Here is a 26,032-nt window from a genome sequence, read left to right on the forward strand (position 1 = left end):
AATTTTTTTATGATCATATAGTTTAGAGTTGATTTATCTATTTTGTTTTAGTGCCATCACACCTTACTAACTATTAAAATTTTAGTGAAAAGAGAAAGGAGCTTATAATTGAATTAAGAGTCCCAAGGTGCATCTACAACCTGCACATTGATCATGTTTACATCATCATATCTTAGCTTAAAATAAATATAATACTTATAACAAATAATAATAATAATAATAATAATAATAATATATTTGTCAATAATAGATACTAATTGATCTTTCTCTCTAATAAAGAGATATTTGATGTGCAAATGCAATATAACAACTGTTATTTAGAGAGATGAAAATATATATATTTGGATTACAAATATATGAGTACTATAGATATGATATAGTGTATCAACGCAAATATAACAAATTGAATGATAATTAAAATTATATTTACATATTTTGAATTATATTGATCCATCTTAACTTTGGTATACCAAGTGTTGAGAGGGATCAAATATGTGAGGATGAAAAACTCTTTTTTGGGTGCAAAATTTGAGGAAAGGTTTGCACCTATACAAATTTAAGCATTGGTTAATCGAGAGTTAACATACATCTATGCTTATTATTAATAGTATATTTATATTGATATAAATTTTACATAAATCCATCTTACTATATAAATATAAAAAACATATTGTTAAGAACTAGCATAGATCTATGTTAACTTTGAATCTACCAAATGCAGGGACTAATCAAATATCTCGAGGTGCAAACCCTTCCTCAAGTTTTGCACTCAAAAAGAGGTTTGCATCTTGAGAAATTTGATCCCTCTTAGCGCTTGATGTATTTGAAGTTAAGATGGATCTATGCTGGTATTTTCACTTTCAAGTATGAAGAATCTTTGTTATTCTTAAATCCAAAGTTTCAATCCTTCTTAAATGATTAAAAAACTTACTTTTAAAGAGATTTGATACTTTTTGCGCTCAATAAATCTAGGGTTAAAATTAATCTATATTGATAATTTGAGCATATACTCACAATAAATTGATCCAAATTAATTATGGAGCATATATAATGATGATGATGATCACTATCCACTAAGACTGCTATGGTTTATGAGACCTTAATAAGGTAAGAGAATGCTCAAAATTATTTATAATTTCATTTCTATGCTTGAAAATCATTAAGAGAAGTGTTCCAAGATCACCATTGTTGATTTAAAAGGTTAAAAAGGTTGGTAGGGTGACAAATATTTTGAAAATTAGATTGAATGTGAGTACAAGGTGGAAAATCTAAGAGGATGTGATTTTCATTCTCAAACCTCTTAGTGCTGCAAAGGTGATAGAGTCTTTCATCCCATGGTGTTTTAGGAATTAACAAACGACCAGTTCACTATGAACATCATAAGAATCTGTTCATATTTTAGTAATGTTTATTTTGTTCTTAACATTACTAAAGACAAAGATATATATATATATATATATATATATATATATATATATATATATATATATATATATATATATATATATATCATCCTTATATCTTAGTTTTCTTTTTCCTTCTAACTCATTATCACCCCACAATTTTTCCTAAATTTTGATGCAATAATATTTTTAATATTATCCTTATTTTGCAAAATGAACCCCTCCTTTATCCCCCAATGGTCTAGACAAGATGGACATCATTATTCCACCCCCACTTGAGTCAATGGTGGGGATTTTCATTAGAGTTAGAAGCAATTTGAGGAAACCTACATCTACCAAACACTCTTCTAGCTTATCAATGTATATGCCAAAAATGGTAGAGGATAAGGGACACCCTTTGTTAAGTCCCTTGGACCGCTACAAGACTTATTCCAACCTCCTATTGAGGCCCAATTATATGGAAAGTTACCCCTAGCAACCCATGGCCTAAAAAAATCCCCTTTTCTTTTGGGAAATACCACCATAATGTAATGCATATTTAAATGCATGCTAAAATTCATAACATAGGAATAGATATATTCTTGCATGAATATTGTAAATTAAGATTCAAGATACATTGTACTTAAAACAAATAAAATATCGCAGCAGAATAATTATTGAAATTAGATACTTATCTTTTAATTTGTGCCAACTACCTACAAGCCTTCGACATTCCACCCAACCATAGACCACGTTGTTTTTTTTCTTTCAATAGTGGGACACCCCCAATTTTGGGCTTTGACTTCATGAGCATTAACTTACCAAATATTGGTACATGCTCAATACCAAAAACCGATCAAAGTACCAATCCCGACAACCTCTAACCAACAAGCTCACATCCCCCATCCATCCCTGTCTCATCTGACCAAGGATGTTCTAGAGTCTTGCAGTTTCTAGGAGTTCCATTGCTCTCACGAGTCTTCCAGGTTCCCTTATAGGCCTTCATACAACCAAGGTACCAAACTTGACAAACTCCAACCAGCAGGCTCACAGTCCCCATCAACCTACACCTAAGTGGTGCACAACAATTCTTCGCACCTACAATCCCTTAGGTTGTGCCACCACCTTCCATGGCATCTTACTCAGTTGAACAGAAACATTTTAGAGTCTTGTAGCTTCTAGGAGTCTCTCTACCCTCACGGGTCTTCTAGGCACCCTTACAAGATTTCATTTCCATAACGGTCTTTAGGCTTTCTTGGCCTTTTGTTAGAATGGATGAACCAAAACCCTCTTCACTGTGCTGAAATCATCCCTTTCATAATTATACCACACCTCTTTTATATGCATTCCTTTCTTATGCCACTTGGCACTTTCCTAATCCACTTAATGGACTTTGGTTATATGAATGTGCACCTTTTATGATTATTAAATCATATGTGTATCTTGTAGTCATCCATGGAGTCTCCACCCCCTGTTACACAATATTTTGTCACGCCTCCTGCACTTCCCCGTGACATACTCTGAAGTGCCTGAAACATGCTCACTATATAGTATACTCATCCATGTATATAGCTCAGATCCACCATTTAACTTTGCTTGGAAAATCTCTGGAACTTTCCCTGAAGAAATGGCTCATGAAACCCTAAAATGAGGGTCATCGACCTTATGAAGCTCAAAACCGCGATGATCACCTATTACACCTTGGTAAGCTAATGATGGCATTGCTTTGTTCTCTCTCATACTCATGATGGTCTCAAAAAGGAATTTTTCCCAAAGGGGATGAGAAGCTTCATGATCTAGAAGCTTCCAGAGCGGCGAGCTAGAGGTGGTTTTGCATAGATGAGGTCGAATCCTCCTAATTTGACCTCTTGGTCTCATACCTATGAGTTACCTCCTTGAGATGTGGGCCTAATCCTATCTTTGGAGGAGGACTAACTCCCTCTCCCAGCTTATAAATTCCCCCTCTACCATTCCCAAATGGTTGATCTATGTCCATTTTCACCCCTATGCTAAGCTTGTGCTTAGAGGCTATTCATTAGCCTTGGAAAAGGAGTGTTGGAGAGTTTCTTGGCTTGGACTTGGATTACCACTCAAGGAGAGCCTTTCAACATCAAGGCTATGGTTGTAAGCTTCCCATTTATTCTTTAAATAATAATACAATTGTTGGTTCATATTCCCAAAATATATATGTTCATGTATGTATTGGCTTGGCATTCCTTAATCAACTAAGTAGGTTATTATTGGATTTTCTATTTGTTTTGGCATGCTTTGTTGTCTCTTGGTCACTTCTGTAGGTACATAAGCACTGCAAGAAGTAGGAACAAGTCTGTGATGCAAGCGGTTCGAGGATATCAACAAAGGAAATCTGATTAGCATCAAAGAAAGGTAGGCCACCTCTCTTGTTCTACTTTTCAATCATAATCTAGGAAGATGTCTAGTTGATTGTCTCTTCAGTTGCTAGACCCACTCATTGGGCTAGAGGGATCATCTCTGTTCGTAGAGAGGATTAACCTTGTCAAAAAAATGGTGACTCCACTGGGGAGCCTATAACCCTTTCCTTCCCTTCCTTCACCTTGTCTTTTGACAAGTTTGGTCAACCATTATTTTTTAGACTTCATTGGTTGTTTGTAGTCAGTGTCATTGTTTCGTAGATGCCTGAAGATTGTTAACTTGAGTTGTTTTTGAAGATTTTGGATTTCTTTTTGTTTTCCTCAACCATCGCAGATTTGAGCCTAACAGTCGCGATGATATCGTGGGTTTTTTAGTTATAGTAGTGATGATCACTAATTTACATCTGACAAGTGTGATGATTACAGAAAATTAATGAATTTAAGGTTTTCTCTTTGATTTTCAGTTCTAGTTGTCTTCTCCCTCTGATTTACTATTGTGTTCCTCATTCACTCTCTCATTGTCTGATTGCAATTGTCTTTTAACTTGGCTTGAGTGTCCTTGAAGTTTTATTAGCCTTTTAGGGTTCTAGGTCTTCTAGGTCAACTTTCTTACACTCGTTGGTTTTCCCATCAGAAATTAGAGATCAACAACCTGTGTTAAAGGGTCTTTGTGTGTTCATACATACTTTGTAGATCACTTTTTGGTTCTTGTGCTTTAAGTTGTTTTCATTAGTGGATATAGTGAAAGTTACTTAAGCTTCATTTGACGAATGATAGATTACAAATCGATTGTCTCATTGGAATCAAAAGGAAGTGTTTTCTTTGAAGTTTTTGTGTTTCTAAGTGAAAGTGAAAGTGTTATTCTTTTCCTATTTTTCGAAGCATTTTTTGGTGCATTTGAATCATTGATGTGAAATACATTTTCATACTTCTTGGTTTGCTTGCATTCTCTTTTACTTTGCACTATATTACATTAGTTGCATTTCGGAAAAGACAAAAAATCATCATTATATATTAAGGAAATTTTGCTTTAAGATTTGTTTTGACATTGCATTTGCTTGTCATATGAAAGATTAGATTTCATATTTTTCATTTCTCATTTGAGATTTTCATGGATGAATTTTTGCATTTGGTTTGATGCATGATTTGAGTGATCTTCTTCCCTACATAGATAGCTTTCATCGAATTCAAAGATTTCATTTCATCATCTAGTTTGCATTTTAGGAACAGGTAACATCATTAAGGCCTTGAAATTCAGACATAATTACAAGCTCAACTTAAAAATCTATCAATTAACCTAAGGAGCATTTGAAACATTAATGATCATATCTAGTGGTCTAGGTTAGAGACGTGTTCCGATGTCTTAAAAACTTAGCAGCTGTCGTTCGCTTCAGTATTAGACAACACTAGCACGGACTTGTGCTCCCTGTACCATCGCGTATATAAAGGGAAACCCCCATAGGTTGCAATCCTTTATCCATAGGAATCCGAGTCTGTCGCCTTGTCAACGTGATACACCAAACAAAGCATTCAACGATATTGCCTGCACGTATGTCAATTCCTTGGTCAATTTATTGGCTAAGGTGTGTATTGCAGTTCACAGTTACTTGGTACTCATTTTACCTATATTTACCTGAGCGGTCATCTGATATTTTCTAACTCTTTAATTTGAAAAGATCATCGAGCAACTTGTCCTTTAAAGCTCGCAAAACTATTGAAAGTGACTAGACTCACCTTTTCACCCTTTTATCGACTCTTAAAAGATGAAAAGGCAATGTTTTTGTTTCTAAATTTAAATGCCCACGGTAAACATGCCAATCCCAAGCAATTGCTTCTTAGACCAAATTGAGTAATTCCCTGTTAATTTCAAGATTGTTAAAGCCCTAATCGATTTTTTTCTTTTCCTTTCTTATTGTTGAGGGAAAGCCACCATTGTTGAACCATTGAGTCCATCTCATAGTTCCCCTTCATTCTACTGAAGGGTATTCCCAAGAAGTTCATCCAAAGATTCCTTAGTCATTTGTGGATCAAGGTCTTGAACTTGGAATTGTTCTGAGTAGCCAACCTTTGTCTTCTCATCCGCCTCCACCAGATTCCTGGTCACCTCAAGAATCTGATCCAGATTCCTCTTATAATCCTATACAGACACCCGAGAGTTTGGAGACTCTTGAAATTCTGCAACGGCTGGTTATCTATCCACTGAACCCATTGTTAAATCCTGTTGTGATATCTCCTCAGTGCCCTTACAGTCCGTACGATCGGCCTGGTATTCCTTTGGAGTTATCTCCTCGTACATCTTTGGTTCCTCGTCGCTAGTTGTTTCCATCTATGGAGTTAAAAGGTGAGATCCCAATCTCCTCTCTGGGTCATTCGGAAGTCTCTGCTACCCATACTCCTGACATAGATGATGAGCGGGGATATGAGTTCCCTCCAGAAGGCTTTCCCTATATGGGAAGATTCCCATCTCTCTCCTATCCTGAGGCTAGTGAATCCATGTTTCCGCATGGTTATACTTCTTTAGCTTAGTAGGTTTCAGGCACTCCTAGTGCCTCGTCATTGTATTAGAACCCATCTGGTCTTCCAACGATATGCCTACATCAGGTCCATTCGTTCAGAACATGACCGATTGTACAAACTACAGTCACTTCAATTCCGGTTTAACCTACCATTCCATCTCAACTTGTTTTGTTGGTTCGACTGAATCTTCTAGTTCAACCAACTATCTCAGGCCAGGTCTCAGTAAGTTCTTCTATCCATCCAACGAGTAGACAGACTGTGTCACAACCTGGGGGGAAGATCTAAATATTCCTCTCATGTTAGGCCAAAACAGTGTGAGTGGCTTACAAACTCACATGGTTGGAATGAATCAAACTTTTTATGGCACTATTCCTAACCCTGCAGGTCTGTCTGGGTCAGGGAACATCCAATATCAATAGCTGTATATGGCTCAAGTTCCATTCTAACTAGCTTATGTCCCATATGGTTCACAAGCCATGGTTAATCTGCCTTACATTCCTCAAGATGGACCTTATGTTCAGCCTGGTCAATCCACTATGCCTGGTGGATATGGCTAGATCCAATTCGGGAACTATCAATACCCTCAGGGTATAACCCCAAGAACTGTCCAGATACCCTTGCAACAACAAAGAAAACCTTTGCAGCAGCAAGGGAAACCTTCCTAGAAGCAAGGGAAATCTTTGCAGTAGCAAGGGCAAGCATTGCAGTAGCAAGGACAACTGCTACAACCGCAAGTGAAACCTTTGCAATAGTCACAACAACCTTTGCAATCACAAACATAGTTTGTGCAGAAATCCTCCCAACCTTTGTCCTCGCAAGGCCAACCTTTGCAACCGTAAGGGAAACCTTTACAACAGTAAAGTTAGCCTTTGTAGCAACAAGGTCAGCCTTGGCAGCAACAAGCCTTATATGCGTATTAACAGGGTTAGCCTTTGCAAGCCCAAGGTCAAACTTTGTAAGGTCAAGATCAACCCCTGCATCACTAGGGTCAATCTCCTTATGTCCAGGGTCAGCAGGTTCAGCAACCTTATAACCCGTTTGCCACATACAATTCTAATTAGTGACCTATGGTAGGGCAATATCAAAACTACCCAAGACAAAATCCTCCTTACGGGCATGGTAACCCTCAGTGGGGACAAAACCAGATTCCATATGGACAAAAACCTCTGCTATGGGGGAAAAATCCTTACCAACGAGGATGGACTTCGCAATTTGGGTCTCCTCAAAGGCCCTATATGCAATTTAACACACAATTACCTTTCTTGGCTACTTTGGAATTAACTGATGTTTTGAGGCTCGTGAATGATCCCATTCTTCATTCACCTTACTGGCCTCCAGTTCCGATGAAAATACCAAGTGATTTCCCCAAATTCGAGGGAAAAGTGAATGAGGATCCATAAGCCCACGTGATGACATATCACCTCTGGTGCTCCTCCAATTCATATGTCAATGATTCTATCCATCTTAAACTCTTTCAAAGAACTCTCACAGGTGTTGTCGCTAAATGGTACATCGAATTGCCTTGAGGTAACTATGGTGACTTCAACTCTCTCCCTATGGCTTTCCTCACTCATTTCCAACTGCCAGTTCACTATGAAATTGGAACTCATTCAGTTCGATATGAAATTGGCACTCATTTTCTTACATCCCTTAAGCAAGACACCGCGACCCACATTTTCAATCATATCCATGAATGGAGACATCAACATCGCCTCATCAAGTTTGAGCTTGCTGATGAGTTGTTGATAGAATGGTTCACAAAATTATTCTTCAGTAAAATTGCTAGGGACATAACCATGGGTGGATGTGTTACTGAAGAGAAAGTTATCACCTGTGCCTACTATTTAGACTTGGTCTATTTGTAATATGGCACATTGTACGAGATTTTACCTGATACTCTGAGACCATCATTAGATCTGACAGCATCGAAGTCTCCGAATACACCACTTGTTGACGGTGTGATTGGTTTTGTGTCTCAGATTCTTGTGAAATATTCTTCGAAGCATAAGTCGGTCTCGAACATTGGTTCCAATAATCCCTCCAAGAATTCATCCAGTCCTGGTAAAAAATCTAAGGTACATGCTGTCCAGTTTACCGCAGCAGACAAAACCTCTAAAAGTAAAAGGAAGGGTAAAGGTAAGGCCAAATCCGATGCCCCAAAATAGGACCCTCCTAAATCTTCTGCTCATGATGCTTCTCGAAGAAATCTGAAATATCCTTGCCTCATTTGTGAGGAGGATCATTACACTAAGGATTTTCCCCGATGATATGAAGTTAGTCACTTACTAAAAGGGACTTTGGCTGTCTTAAAAGAACCCTTTCCATCGCAATAGACCCAATTGGTAGACCAACCTCAGTCTTCTTCTTCCTTAGGCTCCCAAGTGTTCATGATGCAAGGTTCATCACCTATCTTGATCGCTACTCAAACTAAGGACTATCAAGCTGCATCTAAGAAGGTGATGGAGAAAGAAGCCACTGGCGCTCCTTCTACTTTTACTCTGTCCTCTTCTGGTCCACTCCATATTGAGTGCCCTAACAGTGAGTTCATCATTCAGCCATGAATTCTACAGTTGCGCAACATTACAATATTGTTGAGGATTTAGCTCAAGCACCTTCAGTGATAACTGCCTTGGAGGTTCTTTAATCCTGTCCAATGCAACAAAAGTCAGTGTTGTTCGCTATAGGTGCTATCGATCCTTCTAATTCAAGTCTAATTACTTTCGATCTAGAGAATCATGTGCCTTGTCTTCCTCATCAGATTGCATTTCTGATCCAAGTCCTTATCAAAGGAAAGACGATTCATCGAATGATCATTGATGAAGGTGCCTCGACTTGCATCATGTTAGTTTTGTGTTGGAAAGCCATTGGCTCTCCTTCTCTTAACCAGTCTCCAAACACCTTGTAATCCTTTGATGGTAGATGTTCACGACCATACATATTCTTACAAACTTTCTGATTACATTAGAAGGAGATATTTTTGAATTAGAAGTAGAAGTTGTAGATGCCAATTTCAACTACAACCTTCTTCTTGGGCGAAGCTGGACTCACGCCATGTTTTTTGTGGTGTCTTCTTTGTTCCACATACTTCATTTTCCTCATGAAGGAAAAATCGTCACAGTTGATCAACTGTCTTTCTTTTCTTCTGGTTCATCCATTGGTGACATTCCTTACGTGGGAAATACTGAGATTCCTTATGAGAGTGTGGGAGAAGGTCACTTCAAAGACTCTGCTTTAATGGGTACATTTTCTCTCCCATCTCCCAATGTTAATTCGGTTAATGTTATCTCGAATTCTATGGATCCTTGGATTATCCCTACCAATGATCAAATTGACTCATTTGGCGATGCTATGCCTTTAAGTCAATTGGAGATAAATTATCAAGAAATTGTTTTAGCTTCGATGGCCGCCTCAAAAAGTCATATTGTCTTCAGTATGAACCTAGATGCTTACGTGCCATCTCCCTAGTTGGGTTCTTAGGATTCTTTGGATCCTTTAAACGAGACATTCCCCACAGGAAAGAGTATCATTGAGGTCATGTCTCTGGATGAAATTCCATGGAACGGTCTACATCATCATTCTTCTTTTCTTCATAGTCTCGATGAGATGCCTTATTGTCTTGAAGTGTCTATTTCTCATTCTCCTACACCTCCACTTTAGACACCTGTCCTGGTGCATGAAGTCTTGTTGAAGGGTAATATTGGAAACATCACTGCAACCCTGATTATTGACATTTTGATTCACCCTGAAATTGTTAAGATCTTTCAACTGGGGGCACTTTTTCCTCGTCATGAGTTCAAGTTTTTCATGCCCCCTTTCATGACATTTTTCCACTGAGTTTCTACCTTTTTCCAGTTATCGCAATGGGATTTTCATCTTATGACTCGTAATACTCACTCACCTAAGGGGCATGGGGGCATTAACTTTTATGAGATTTACTCTATTATTTGGCTGAGTCGATGTTTACACGTCATGTCAACTATGAAAATCTAGTTCCATTCTCTATTGATCAATTATCTCAAAAAGTATTATGCGTGAGATTCATGTAATAACTTTTGTACATTAGTGTGTTAACTCATTAGTGTGCGTTTTGTATTTTTGGTGTGTTTGTTTGCTTTATAGACATATTTTTTTTCTGCTTACCCTGTGTTCAACTCAGTTTGTAGATGTCATCTCGTCATTACATTGGTTTTGCTGATGGTGCTTGTCGTAGCACATGGAACCTCTCTTCCGCAGTGTGGGTATTCTATGACCCTAATGGTGAGCTGATTAACTTACAAGGTATCCGCCTTGGTCTAACAACCAATAATATTGCTAAATATAGTGCAGTTATTGAACTCTTGTCAGAAGCAGTTTTTCTTGAAATTAGGGATTTAGTTGTCAAGTTGGATTCACAGCTTGTTGTGTTACAATTAAACAACCATTACTCAGTGAGAAATCCAAAAATGTTGTGTATGTATCTACGTGTTAGAATTTTGGAAAGAAATTTTGATTACATTACATATCAACATATTCCACGTAATTTAAATACATCAACTGATGCATTAGCAAATTTTGTTTTTGATAGACATTTGCATCATTTGTAAACTTGAATCATGTTATGAACACATAATTAGAAATAAAACATGCATATCTCGTGCTATCATGAGCATGGTGCAATTTGATAGTTTATCTAGTCTTTTACACATTTTGTAGGCTTTGAAAGCCAAGTGTCCCAGAACACTGTATTTTTTTACATTTTCATGTAAACACTCCAGTAGATGCTCTCTCTCTCTCTCTCTCTCTCTCTATATATATATATATATATACATATATATATATATATATATACATATATATATATATATATATATATATATATATATATATATATATATATACATATATATGTATATATGTATACATATATATATATATATATGTATACATATATATGTATATATGTATATACATATATATATATATATATACATATATGTATATATGTATATATATACAGATATATATGTATATATGTATACATATATATGTATATATGTATATACATATATATATATATATATACATATATATATATATATATATGTATACATATATATGTATATATGTATATACATATATATATATCTATATATATATATATATATATATATATATATATATTGCATCTGCCAGAGTGTTTACATCAAAATGTCAAAAAATAGAGTGTTCTGGGACACTTGGCTTTCAAAACCTACAAAATGTGTAAAAGACTAGATAAACTATCAAATTGCACTGTGCTCATGATAGCATGAGACTGCTTTGATCACTCGGCCTAGCAGTCGTTGCAGTCTCATAGAGACTACCACAATATGTCTTTGCCAACGTAGTGGAACATTGTCGATAGCTACATAATATGGAACCCCTCGAGTGATTGCCTCTAGATTGCACTCCATCTCTGCTAAGGGGTCAGCCCCTTCCTCATAGTCCGCACCCACTATCGTATGGGAAGCTTGCCGTGCTATTGGAAACATGCCTGGTGGTCTTTTTGGTCCCATATCTACACATTTATCATAAGTTGAGTCTTAGCTTACACTTTTATAAAAATCGTAAAACTTGAAAAAATTCAAAAAACAAGTTTTTACCTACGTCAGTCTACTGTTCACCTGGTGGCAGAGGTAGATCCAGATCCCCTCTTAAATATGTGTTGGCATAAGCATAGTCATCTACCACAAGTAGTAGGAGTTCAAGCTAAGTGAAGAACTGTGGTGGATAATGCATATGTTGACCCGTGCCTCCTCGAGGCATGAGCTGGCATGAGCTTCGGATCTCGGGGGGCAAGATGTGGTACTTCTTCCCACTGATACCATAAGAGGGGAACTCATTCCAAAAAGAAGGTCACCAATATAGAACCAAACCTGAATTGCTTCAGGTGTCCGTGCTTACCCTTGGTCAGTTGGCACTTCATATTCGCCAAAAGGCCTCCACACCAGTTGAAGATGGTGGGGGTCAAACATGCGATATCATACTGAAACTGAGACTTGGAAGCCTCATGCAAAGATTGTGTGCCAGATACACGTGCCATGGTGAAAAAAATTGTTCTCAAAACGAGGTTGTTGGTGATTGTTGCAATCTTCACCTTACCTTTTTTGGTTATCTCGACACCAAGACAATATCTCTGGACTAGACTCTTGGTACTCTCACCTCCTTGGCGAGATCCAAAGAGTTGAATTGCTTCTCCTCAGCGGGATAATCCCATGATGAAATAGATGTCCATATCCTCTAGTTCCATTTCTTTCCCTTTGATGATGAAGATCTCTCGATGTACATCCCAAAGGCTGATCAGATAGGGTAGTAGCTCCATCTGAGCCCTCAACCCTGTGGTCCTGAAGAATTTTAGCAGTTCACAATTCCTTAGAGAATTTATGCATGCCAGATCTTGAGATGCTTGGAATTCCTCGGCCTCATGGCCTTTTTCTTTCCACTCCAAGACCATATTCTCCTACAAAACAACATTTAAACACTTATTAATGCTTTTTACGTACATAAAAATCAACATTTTTTGCTTTAAAGAGATTTTTTAATCTCAAAAAATTGCTCTCGGCATCATTGTGCCTATTTTTCAAAATAGTGCGATGGCATCGCGCGAGCCTTTGGGCTCAAGCATGACCATCGCGCGTCCGATGACCATACCCGCAATCGTCGTCGATGACCTAAAATTTCAAAATCCTCCTTTCTGGCATAAAATTCACCATTCAAATTGCATAAAAAAGTAATGAAATGTAAGAGCAGGGATGAGGCTCCAACCTATCACAGATAGATCGTGAAATGGTACCCTAGATCTCATGCAATAGCCACTGGAAAATAAAGATAATTATGGCACAAAATCACTTTTAGAACTCAGTTTGGTAAAATGGTAACAAAGGAAATTACTTTTACCTATTTATAATTTTTGAAAGTCATTTTGTCGAATATTTTAATAATATTCAATATTTTTCTCTCGACATCGGTGATGGATGTGTTTCTTGTGCAGTTACAGGTGCCTTCAATGTAAACAGTGATCATTATTAACTGATTTTGGGAGTTTTATTTTATCTCTTTTTCGAATTCATTAAATAAACAAAAAAGGAACCCCCCCTAGATTCATCTTTTAGCTCTTTTTTGACTCTCGAAAATTGAAAAGATTGCCAAGTATTTGTCATTTCGAACTCGTTAAAGTAAATGAATCGGTGTCACCTCAATATACGTTTATCCCTTTTTCGGGCTGAGATTGACTATTTATGAAAAATGTACACCTTGGTCAACATGGTCAAGAGGTTCCCTTAGATATTTTTTTCTACCTTTTTGGGTTCGAGGGACAAATTAGAAAAAGGGATATGATGGAGTTTTCTTTTCGTTTCTTTTTCAAACCCTCTAAACATGAAAAATATGTCAAGTTATTCTTACGTCGAACTTGTTAAAATTTTACGATGAAAGACTCATCACCATGATGAAACCGAGCTTCTCCTTCTTAGGGCTTGTAAAACTTACTAGGATGGATTCATTCGAAGAATTAACTTACATAACAAGAATATTCTATCCCCTTCAAGCTTGTGATAAAAAGAATTGGGGTACTCGCTAGAAATAGCGGGGAAAAATGAATATGAGACATCCTTTGTACAGGCAGCATGTTGCTCTTGAACATGACACTCTTCTTCTCTCATGTCGGGTTTGGGATATCCTCACTCAATCAATTGTCCTCTTGGGTTTGGGTGATCCATTTTGCCTCTCATTTGACTATTCCACACTATCATCATGACCTTTAGTCCCATGTTGACTCAGATTTTACCACACTACGGAGTCGTTTCGACAATATGTTCAAGAGAAGTCCAATCTGCAGTTATTTACCTATACATTGTTTGAGTCATTTCTATGGTCCTGAATATCATATCAGTTTATTCCTTGTTTCGTGTTAATGATGGGGGATTCATCATTTCCCTCCTTCGACAGGTCACTTCCTGTCGACTTCAGCTCACTATCCAAGAAGATGACTTAGGAACTCCCTTTCTTTACCTTAGAGCTGGCATGCCCTAATGGCCAGTTCTTCGCATCCTATGATAGGTCTTCATTATTGGCTTTCGATTGGGTGATTCCAAGAGTGTTCGACCTCAACTTCATTGTCACATTCACAGATTGTATTGTTGTACCTTGAGAGCCATTGCCATTATTGGTGATTTCCCTCGTACCTGTTAATGGTCCACATCATTGGCCGATAATCAGGTGGTTCTCTAGCATGTTCGACTTCAACACATTTATTCGCATGCTGGAATTCATACATTGATCAGGTCAGGATGGAGCACAAGACCCTGAGTCTTGTCTATTATGGCTCAGGCTACATGGAGTTTTATGTCATTCGTGATTTTACACATGTTTCTACTATGCGGATGGTTTTGACCATACCATGAGACTTAATATTTATACTGATCCTTATTATCTAGATGGTTGCGCCCATACCATGGATCTTTTTATCTAGTCTTCATCATTCGGATGGTTGTGTCCATGATGTGGATTCATGTCTTTATCTCAGATATGTATATGTATATGCATCCTTGATTTGTAGGTCTCCCGACAATGTGTGTCCTCATCCTTTCCAGAAGCTCATAAAGCATCTCAACCATCACTCCTCGTTCTGCCTTCATGCTTTAGGGGGCATCTGTTACACAGTATTTTGTCACGCCTCTTGCACATCCCTATGACATACCCTGAAGTGCCCGAAACATGATCATTATATAGTATACTCATCCATGTATACATCTCATATCCTTCCTTTAACTTTTCCTGGAAAATATTTGGAGCTTTCCCTAAGGAAATGGCTCATGAAACTCTAAAATGAGGGTCATCACCCTTATGAAGCTCAAAACCATGATGATCCCCTGTTGCACCTTGTTAATCTAGCGATGGCATCACTATGTTCTCTCTCATACTCGCGATGGTCTCAAAAAGGAAGTTTTTCCCAAAGGGGATGAGAGGCTTCGTGATCTAGAAGCCTCTAGAGCGGCGAGCTAGAGGTGGTTTCGCATAGATGAGATCGAATCCTCCTAATTTGACCTCTTGGTCTCATCCATATGAGATACCTCCTTGAGATGTGGGCCTAATCCCCCTCTACCATTCCCAAATGGTTGATCTATGTCCGTTTGCACCCCTATGCCGAGCTTGTGCTTAAAAGCTATTCATTAGACTTAGAGAAGGAGTGTTGGAGAGTTTCTTGGCTTGGACTTGGATTACCACTCAAGGAGACCCTTCCAACATCAAGGCTATGGTTGTACGCTACCCCTTTATTCTTTAAATAATAATACAACTGCTGGTTCATCTTCCCAAAATATATATGTTCTTGTATGTATTGGCTTGGCATTCCTTGATCAGCTAAGTAGGTTATTATTAGATTTTTTATTTGTTTTGGCATGCTTTGTTGTCTCTTGGTCAGTTGTGTAGGTACATAAGCGCTGGAAGAAGCAAGAATAAGTCCGTGACACAAGAGCTTCGAGGATCTCAACAAAGGAAATCGGATTAGCATCAGAGAAAGTTAGGCCACCCCTCTTGTTCTACTTTTCAATTATAATCTAGGAATATGTCTAGTTGATTGTCCATTTAGTTTCTAGACCCTCTCATTGGGCTAGAGGGATAGTCTCTATCTGTAGAGAGGATTAACCTTGTCAACAATGACCCTCAGAAGATGTACTAGACTCACAAGCCTATTTAGTATGTTCTAGCTCATCAGCCTAGTTTCACATATAGATGTTATTTATATTACAATGGTTTAACAACAGTATTACATTCCCCTCCCCCTTATTTAGGCACTATCCTTTGTGCATATATATATCTATATCTATCTATATATATATATATATATAGAGAGAGAGAGAGAGAGAGAGAGAGAGAGAGCTTGTCCAAAAATATGAGTTTATTCCTACCTCATAACATCCTCATTCTCCCATGTAGCATCTTTAAGACCAAAATGGATCCACTACACCTTTACCAAAGAAATGGATCAATTTTGGAGCACCTTTTCTTTCTCATCCAAAACCCACATTGGTTGGAGCTGAAAGTCTCCCTCAGGCTCCACCTGAATCATATTCCAATCAATCACTTGGTTAACATTAGGAACATACTTTTTAAGCAACGAAACTTGAAAAACATTATGAATTTTCATGGATGTTAGTAATGCAATCCTATGTGACCAAACTTATCCCTTCCAGGTTCTCAAATGGTCCACAATATCTCATTTTCAACTTTATCATAGTTATCAATCATACGAGAACTATTACCTCAAAACGGGTACCCTAGCCCAAAAACCCCCAAAAAATATGAAAAAACAGGCTAAAAAGGAAAAGTGTTGATGCTGGAATGACAATTTGTTTTCTCGAGGTACATTTTCAACTTTTTTTAAAAATCACAGTAAGAACCAATTTTTTGTGTGCAAAAAACACCCTGAAAAAAATTGTTGATGTTGGAATAACGTCCATTTTTTTCATGGTATATTTTCAACATTTTTTAATAATGACGTTAAAAGTAAAATATCAGGACTTTGAAAAAATTTAAATCTCCAACGATTTTCAAGAATGATATTAAATATAAAATATCATGTCTTTGAAAAACCTTAAAATTCCAACGATTTTTAGGTATGACATTAAATTTAAAATATCACGTATTTGAAAAACCTTAAAATTCCAACGATTTTCAGGCATGGTGCTAAGAGAAAATACTTATAATTGTTTTCAACTATAGCATTAAAGATAAAATATCACAAGTTAGGAAAACATTAAAATCTTGACAATTTTTCAAGCATGGAATTAAAACCAAAGTTATGACTATAAAACAATCTTAAGTTTTCAAAATATTTCAAGCATGACATTATGGAAAAATTTTATAACTAAAAAAGCTTTAAAAATGAACACCTGAATGAAAGAGTTATTATACCAAGAGTAAATTTTTTTATTTTTATTTTTTACTTATTTTTTATTTTTATTTTTTTTTATAATATTAAATGTATAGCGATTTTAAAATCTTAGCCTAAGACAACTTGATACATTGCAAAATAAAATAAAAATCAACCATCCCATTGTAATGAAAACTTAAAGACCAACCATAATATTAACACATTGCGGGGTAGACTCGATTCATTATAACAAAAACTTTAAAATAAATTATCAAATTGCACATAATGGGATTGGGTTGCTAGATGAGCATTGAAATAGACCCTGCAAAATAAATAAATAAATTAATTAATTAATTAAAAATATAAAAGAAAACAAAATTCAAATATTGAAAAAAAATAAAAACAATTAAAAAAACACAAAAAATTTAAAAATTAATAACAAATTATAAAACTGGACAAAAAAATCAAATATGAAAAATAGATAGAAAGGACAAAAAAAACTATAATATATAAAAATGATCAAAATTAACTTGTAAAATTAAAAAAATTAAATAAAAATAACTAAAAATAAAAAACAAAAAAATAAAAATAAAATAAAAATAAATAATAAAAAAAAGGGGAAAATATTTCAAAAATAGACATAATTTAAGAAAAAAAGTTAAAGATTAACGAAAATAAAATATAAAAAGTTGCAAAATAAAACATAAAAAGAAATTAATTAATTAATTTTAATTTATTTTAAATTTAAAAATCCTCTCGGGGAGGGCGGGTAGGCGGGGTGGAGTGGGAGGGAGGGCAGAGGGGGTGGCGTGGGTGGGGAGGGGGGTAGCGTGGGTGGGGAGGGCGGGAAGGGAGGAGTGGGAGGGCGGGAAGGGTTGGGTGGCGTGGGTGGGGAGGACGGGAAGGGAGGAGTGGGAGCGAGGGATGGGTTGGCTGGCGTGGGCGGAGAGGATTGGGATGGAGAGGTTGGATTTTTATTTTTTTAATTGATTTTTATTTTTTAATTTTAATTTTTTAATTTTTTTTAATTTTAATTGTATTTATTTAAATTTTTTTTTTTTTTTTTTTTTTATTTAAAATTTAAAATTTTAATTGTTTTAATTTTTTTTAAATATATATATATATATATATATATATATAACTTTTATTTTTTTTTAATTTATTTTTGGTAATTAATTTTTTTACGAGGTTTTTATTGCTTTATTTTTTTTAACCTAAAAAAAATAGTTTTAGAAAAAAAAAATGGTTTAACTTTTTCCTTGATTTTATTTATTTTTTTAATTCTTTTTTTTTTGGAAAAAGAATCATTTTTTATTTATTTATTTTTTGTTAATTTTTTCATTAAATTTTTATTTTTACAAGTTAACTTTGGTTTTTCTTTTACATTTTTATGGGTTTTTATTTATTTTATTTTATTTTTTATTTGATTTTTCTTTTGTCATGTTTTTTTTGTTTTGTTTACCAACATGAAAAGCACCAACATTTACAAAAAAAAATTATCCACACTTAATACATTAGAACATTTAAAGTGTAAAAAAAAAGCCCTCTAAACAAAAAGGGTTGATGCTCATGAACACTTTTTAAAATCAAGATGAAAATCACTAACAAAAAAAAATTGTTCATACTTGATACAAAAAACAAATTTAAAGTGTCAAAAAAGCCCTCTAAAAAAATGTGTTGATGCTCCATCAGCAGTTTCAAATTCAGCATGAAAATCACTAACATTTAAAAAAAATGTTCATACTGATACATAAAAAAAAATAAAGTGCCAAAAATATACTAAAACAAAGGTGTATTCTAAATCACCACTTTTCAAAATCGAGTGATTTTTTGCTACCTCAAAAAAAAATTGGTACTAGGTAATTTTCTGATTTGATTGGTAACTATGTTCTTTGCACAACTGCCCCAATTTCGAGGAACATTTCCTTGACTTCACCCTCAAGAAGACATGGTCGCCAATTTTGAATACCTATTTAGCCTATTCTTATCTGCATAATTTTTTTGTCTATTTTGGGAAACTTGCAAATTTTGTTAAATTTTTGCTACTTGCTCTTCCATTTCCCTCAGCAAATATGGACTAGCAATGGCCCTGTCAACTAGAATGTCCCAACATAATGGTGTGATGCATTTCCTGCCATACAATACTTCAAATGGGATCATCTTAAAAGATTCTTAGCACCCATTATTATAAGAAAACTCCACCAGGTGCAATTATTCTTCCCATTTCGATGGTTTTTCCATCACCTACATCCTCAAAATGTCTTCAATAACCCAATTAACCATATTTGTTTGACCATACAACTCTGGATGGTAGGTTTTACTAAAATTTAAATTAGTCCCAAATCTCTTAAATAAGTTTGTCTAAAAATTGTACGTAAACTTGGGATCTCTATTTAAAATAATTTCCTTGGGCACACCATGCAACCTAGAAATTTCCCTCGTGTAAATCTCAACAACATTGGTTGCCTTGTGTGTTTACTTCATGTCAATGAAGTGGGAAAACTTGGTTAGTTTATCCACCACCACCATGATGAAATCATGTTGCTTCACTATTCTAAGTATATATGTAATGAAATTAATGGAAACAATTTTCCATTTCCACTCAGGAATGTATATTGGTTGTAGCAACCTTGCTGGGTGCCTATGATCATTTCTAACCTTTTGGCATTCCAAGAACCTAGCTATACAATCAATGACTTCTTTCTTCATATCTGGAAAAAAGTATTATTTTATGACTATTGAGATTGTCTTTTGATACCATGGGTGCCCATCATAAGGAAATCTATGCTTCTCACTAAGCACTAAGTTTTTCAACACTTGAGAATTCAACATATAAATCATGTCTTTACATAATAGAACTCCATTTTCTTCTATTTTGTAATCCCCTTATTTAGGTTTCACTTCACCTTGTTGTAGGTTGTTTTTTATTTCTTCTATTTCCAACCTCTAAAATTTTGGTTTTTAAATGAAATTTACATGTGCTTATGGTTGTAGCATGCATGATATGCACCCCCCTATTTAGTGCATCAACCACTTTATTTTCCTTACCCTTTATGTGCTTAATTTCAAATACATAATCAGGAAAAAAATTCTAGCCATTTGACTTGTTTGGCATTTAAATGTGGCTGTCTAAATAAATGCTTTAACCCACTATGGTAAGTTCTTACCTCAAACCTATTTACCATTAGGTAATTCCTCCATATATTCAAGGCATGTATAATGGATGCCAGCTCTAAATCACGAGTGGCATAATTATTTTCATGCTTCTTGAACTTCCTAGATCCATAACATACACCACATGCCCATTTTGCATGAGAACTCCTCCCAGTCCTTCTTTACATGCTTACGTGCACACAAGAAATTTTTCTTCTGGATCAACTATGTTCAATATAGGTGCGCTTATTAACAACTTGTTTAAACATTGAAAGGCCTCTTAACATTTATGAGACCAATCAAATTGTGCACCTTTCCTTTTCAAGGAAGTAATAGGATGTGCTATCCTATATAACCCTCCAATAAATCTTCTATAAAAACATGCTAAGCCCATGAAATACCTTCTGTCACATTTTTGGATGATGGCCTCTCTTTAATTGCTTTAATCTTTGTTGGGTATACTACTATCCCTTCTTTTGAAATAATATGAACCAAATAATGAATCTTTATCTGATAAAATGACCACTTACTCAGCTTGGCATATAATTGATGCTCTCTAAGTACCTATAGCACCATCGTTAAATGTTGTTCATACTTTTCCTCATATTTGGAATATATGAATATATCATCCAAAAACACCATAACAAACTTATCTAAATAATCCATGAAGGTAGCATTCATGACGCACATGAAAACACCTAGTGCATTAAATAACTCAAATGGCACTAGTACAAACTAATAATGCCCATATCAAGTTCAAAATTCTATCTCAGTGATGTCCTGTTCCTTAATCATCATCGTATGATATCCTTACCTTAGATCAATTTTAGAAAATATCTTCGCTCCCGTGAGGTGGTCAAACAAATCATCTACTCTAGGCAATGGGTACTTATTCTTCATTATGACTTATTTACTTGAAAAAAGTTGATGCCCAATCTTAATGTACCATCCTTATTTTTAACAAATAAAACTGGGGCACCCCATGATGCTACACTTGGGCATATGTCCCTTTACTTAAGAGCTCTTCTAACAACATTTATAATTCTTTCAGTTCTGGTGTGTTCATCTGGTACAGTGTTTGGGGCATTGGTGTAGCTTAAGGTATTAAGTCTATAGAGAAGTCAATGTCTCTTTTAGGTGGTAACCTTGGAATTTCTGAAAACACATCTTCAAATTCCTTAAGTGTTCGATGGTCCCCCAGAATTGGTGCTTGATCCTCAACCATTTCCTCCATGTAGGATACATAAATTTGTCACCCTTTTCTAAATATTTTCTTCAATTGCATGGTTGATATTTTCCTAACAAAAATTGGCCTTGGTATTCCTTGTGTTTGCCTTTGTTTCCATTCTTCCTTTGCTCCACTTTGTTTCTTTTCTTGTCATCTCGATCCCTTTGGAAAGTTGGCTTATTTCTACCTTGCTCATAGAGGTACTCTACCTTCCACATAGCTTCATCCAAGGTATTTAGTTCATCAAATTTAATCCTATCACCATATAATGGTGGTAATCCACTCACATATCTATGTATCTTCAACTTTTCATCTTTAATAAAATCTACATACCTCAGTAATTAAATGAATTTCCGACCATATTCTTCCATTTTCATGTTTATGAACTTGAGTTTTTAAGAACTCCTGCATTTTTCTCTCATAATAATGCTTAGATGGGTACTTCCTTTGGAATTAAATTTTAAACTTCTTCCATGAAATCTTCTTTTCTTCTAGTCGTTTTACTTCCTTGAGTTGCACCCACCATAAATGTGATTTACCCTTCAAGTGATAGATGGGAATTTGTGCCTCCAAATTAGAAGAGTAATCATTTTGCTGAAGGTACTTTCTCAATTCCAAAAACCAAGCCTAAACCTATTCTCCCTTCTTATGCTCACCATTAAATGTGGGTGGGTTGATTATTTTGAATTCCCGTTGAAAAGTATCCACGTATGGTTTCCCTCTTGATTGCCTTATTGGTGACATGTTTGAACTACTTTCTGAACCTAAGGAAACATGGGCTCTCTTATTGGGTTTTCTTACTGCATAATGATGATGCCCAACAAAACTCTTGGATTTTCTTGAAACCTCAAAATATTTCCCTCTAACTCATGATTCGTGTTCCTCTACCTACTGAGAATCAGACCCTTGAACCATTCTCCTCTATAATTTATTCATGCTCTATAAAATATGGGTATTAATCTGTTGTTATTCTCTTATTAACTTCTCATTATCAGATTTGTAGCTAAGCACCTCCATTTTGAGGCTTCTTACATTTTCAACAAAGTCTCTAACATCTGGCCTATCCCTCCCATTCCCATTCGAATTTGTTCCAACATTACCCATGATCAAATTTATTACTCTGGACTCTTCTTCATGGATAAATGGCCCCTAATTATCCTCCATATTCTTGTTCCTCATGTTGATTTTTCCTTATAGGCCACTTGTTACTTTATTTTGAAATAATCAGGAAATTTCCCACCTAAATCCTAAATTCTAGGTTGGCAGTTGTATTCTCCTCCTTGATAGCTTTCTATTAACTACTTCGGTGTTCAATCTGACCTCCAGTTTTTTAGTTATGCCCTATTAAAGTGACTATATGCTCCATCCTTTAGCTACACTATTTTAGTAATTCATAATTCCTTCACATCAAACCCCTAGACCAATCCAATTTTCCAAAAATTATATCTTGTAATTGTTTCAAACATACAAACACCTATGTGTGCCTCATGTTTCCCTGTGAATGAAATATATAACTACATGTACTTTTGGGTTTTTATGAGTTCTCATTGGGCTCGAGCTAACATGTGTCATCTTCCTTAATAGTTGGAATTCATGTGGCCTTCCATGGGATCCCATCATCGTGTTCCCTTGACTTCTCTTATACTTAGTCAAAAACACCCGAGATTCAAACGCCTAAGATCTAGTGGGGTTCTCTCACAGTCCATTTCATCTCAACATCAAGTTTCCTCACTTCACTTCATTCTAACATCAATTAAAAGTGTCAAGGCTTGAAATTGGAGACTCGATGACATCAATCCATTATACTATGATCTTGAGGTGGGGCCCATTGATTCACATCATGTTGAGGTCTCAACATTAGGCTTTCTCACCTCGCTTCCATTCCAACATCATTTGCAAATGCCAAGGTCTGATATATGAGACTTGTGATTTTCCTTCATAATACTTTGTGCTCGAGATGGAACCATCGGTCCATGTCATCTCAACATCTCGCCCTCAAGGTTTTCTTACTTCCTCCCTTCCAACCTTTGTTAGAAGTGTTGAGGTATGAGGTCTAAAACTTGATAGGGTCCACCTACTTCCTCACTCCAACTCGACATACATCATATCAACCTATTCATCACTTGATTCCTTCGAATGTTTCCAGAGCCTGAAGACTCGAGAGCCTAATAGGGCCCACCTATGTATGCCAGTACAGTGTGACATACATCACATTATGATTACATCATCATAACATCATTTCAATGTGGAATGTCACATCGATTATCCATGCAAGCTATCATGCTAGCGCCACCTATTCCACTATGCCTATGTGGCTCTACTGCAACTACCTACCTATCTTACTGAGTCACATTCTCTTCATGTGTTTTCTATACTGCCTCGACCAAAAACCACTAGTAATGCGAACCCCCTAATGGTGGTTTCAATTTTGGGGTAAGGGGGGGTGGGTGTTATGTAGTATTTTGTCATGCCTCCTGCACTTCCCCATGATATACCCTGAAGTGCCCAAAACATGATCATTATACAATATACTCATCAATGTATACAACTTAGATCCCTCCTTTAACTTTGTCTGGAAAATATCTCCAGCTTTCCCTGAAGAAATAGCTCATGAAACCCTAAAATGAGAATCATCACCCTTATGAAGCTCAAAACGCGATGATCGCCTATTTCACCTTGTTAATCCAGTGATGGCATTGCTCTTTTCTCTCTCATACTTGCGATGGTCTCAAAAAGGAAGTTTTCCCAAAAAGGATGAGAAGCTTCGTGATCTAGAGGCTTCCAAAGCGGCGAGCTGGAGGTGGTTTAGCATAGATGAAGTTGAATCCTCCTAATTTGACTCTTGGTATCATCCTTATGGACTACCACCTTAAGATGTGGGCATAATCCTATATTTGGAGGAGGTCCAACTCCCTCTCCCAGCCTATAAATTTCCCCTCTACCTTTCCCAAATGGTTAATCAATGTCCATTTGCACCCTTATGCTGAGCTTGGGCTAGAGGCCATTCATTAGACTTGGAGAAGGAGTGTTGAAGAGTTTCTTGGCTTAGACTTGGATTACCACTCAAGGAGAGCCTTTCAACATCAAGGCTATGGTTGTAAGCTTCCCCTTTATTCTTTAAATAATAATACAACTGTTGGTTCATCTTCCCAATATATATGTTCATGTATGTATTTGTTTGGCATTCCTTGATCAGTTAAATATATTATTATCATTGGATTTGCTATTGGTTTTGGTATGCTTTGCTTTCTCTTGGTTGTTTGTGTAGGTACATAAGTGCTGAAAGAAGTAGGAACAAGATATTGACACAAGAAGTAAGAAGATTTCAACAAAGGGAATCGGATTAGCATCAGAGCAAGGTAGGTATCCTCTCTTATTCTATTTCTCAATCATAATCTAGGAAGATGTCTAGTTCATTGTCCTCTCAAGTTGCTAGACCCACTCATTAGGCTAGAGGGATCATCTCTGTCGATAGAGAGGATTAACCTGACAATAAAATGGTGGCTTCGTTGGGGAGCCTATGACCTTTTCCTTCTTCTCCTTCACCTTGTCTTTTGATGAGTTTGGTCAACCATTGATTTTTAGACTTCATTGCAAGCTTACAGTAAATGTCATTACCTGGTAGATGTCTGAAGATTGTTAACTTGGGTTGTTTTTGAAAATTTTAGATTTCTTTTCCCTTTTCCTCAACCATCATGAATATGAGCCTGACAGTTGCGATGATGTCACAAGTTTTGTAGTTATAGTAGCGATGATCACTACTTTATTGCTGACAGGTGCAATGATTGCAGAAAACTTAGAAATTTAGGGTTTTCTCTATGATTTTCGGTTTCCTTTGTCTTCTCCTTGTGATTTACCAGTGTGTTTGTTAATTGGCTCTCTCATTGTCTTCTTGCAACTTCCTTTTGACTTGGCTTGAGTGTTTTTTAAGTTTGATTAGCCTTTTAGGGTTCTAGGTCTTCTAGGTCAACCTTAGTACACTCGTCAGTCTTTTGATCATAGATTGATTGCCTGCGTTCAAAATTCTTTTTTTGTTCAGACATGTTTGCAAATTAATTTTGGTTCCTGTGACTTAAGTTTTTTTCATTAGAGGATATAGCAAAATTTTCTTAAGCTTCATTAAACGAATGATAGATTACAATTCAATTGTCTCATTGGATCAAAAGGAAGTGTTTTCTTTGAAGTTGTTTATGTTCCAAACTAAAAGTGAAAGTGAAATTTGTTTCTTAGTTTTTGGAATATTTTGCATTGAATTCGAATCATTGATGTGAAAGTAATTTTCATACTTCTTGGTTTGCTTGCATTCTCTTTCCCTTTTCACTAGATTACATTAGTTTCATCTTGAAAAGAGAAAAGAAAAATCATCATTATATCTTAGAGATTTTGCTTTAAGATTTGGCATTGCTTTTGCAAATCATACGAAGGATTAGATTTCATTTTTTGCATTTTGCATTTGAAGATGGTCATAGAT

The sequence above is a fragment of the Pinus tabuliformis genome, chromosome 9 (assembly GCF_031772625.1).
Source record: "Pinus tabuliformis cultivar Carrire ecotype Pingquan chromosome 9, CPIR1, whole genome shotgun sequence".
NCBI lineage: Eukaryota > Viridiplantae > Streptophyta > Pinopsida > Pinales > Pinaceae > Pinus > Pinus tabuliformis.